We start from the raw sequence: 962 nt of genomic DNA, 5'->3' as shown, positions 1-962 counted from the left end.
GGGCGCCGCCTCTGGCTCCGGCGCGCCCGCGGCGGGCGCCGCGTCCGGCGGCTCCGCGACGGGCGCCGCGGGCGCCGGCGGCTCCGCGGGCGCCTCCTTGGCTTCCTCCTTCGGCGGCTCCGGCGCCGGCGCCGGCGCCGGCGGCGCCGCGGGCGGCGGCGCCGGCGCCTTGCGGAAGGACCGGCGGAAGCTGCCGACGACGCCGATGATCGTCTGGAGGATCGACGACCGCCGGGGCTGCGGCTTCGCCGCTTCCGGCGGCTCGGGAGGCCGCGCGTCGTCCGCGGCTCCCGGCTTCGCCGGCTTGTCGTCCTCGGCGGCCGCCGCTGTCGGCTCGCGCGCCGGCGCGTCCGACGCGGCCGCGGGTTCGTCCTCCTCCTCCTCCTCCGCGGACGCCGCGTCACCCTCGGGCCCCGCGTTCGGCTCCGACTCCGCGGCCTCGACCGGCGACCGCGCGGCGGAGACCTCGAGCGCGGCCGGCGCCGCGACGGGGCTCGGCGCCTCGGCCGCCACGCAGACCGTCGCCTCCGTCGGCTCGGCCTTCTTCTCCTCGGCTTCTCGCGCGACCGCGTCCGCTTCCGCGTCGGCGTCCGCTTTCGCCTTGGTCGCAGCGAGCGCCTCGGCGTCCGCTTTCGCCTTGAGCTCGGCGTCCGCTTTAGCTTCGGCCGCTTTGGCCTCGGCAGCCTCGGCAGCCGCTTTCACCTCCGCGGCAGCTTTCGCCTCCGCAGCCGCTTTCACCTCCGCGGCAGCCTTGGCATCCGCGGCAGCCTTGGCGTCCGCAGCAGCCTTGGCGTCCGCAGCCGCTTTCGCCTCCGCAGCAGCCTTGGCCTCGGCAGCCTTGGCGTCCGCGGCAGCCTTAGCATCCGCAGCAGCCTTGGCCTCCGCAGCAGCCTTGGTCTCGGCCGCCTTGGCATCCGCGGCAGCCTTGGCATCCGCGGCGGCCTTGGCCTCTGCAGCAGCTA

Source organism: Aureococcus anophagefferens (genome assembly GCF_000186865.1).
Source record: "Aureococcus anophagefferens unplaced genomic scaffold AURANscaffold_73, whole genome shotgun sequence".
Classification (NCBI taxonomy): Eukaryota; class Pelagophyceae; order Pelagomonadales; family Pelagomonadaceae; genus Aureococcus; species Aureococcus anophagefferens.
Note: the sequence above shows the minus strand (reverse complement) of the source record.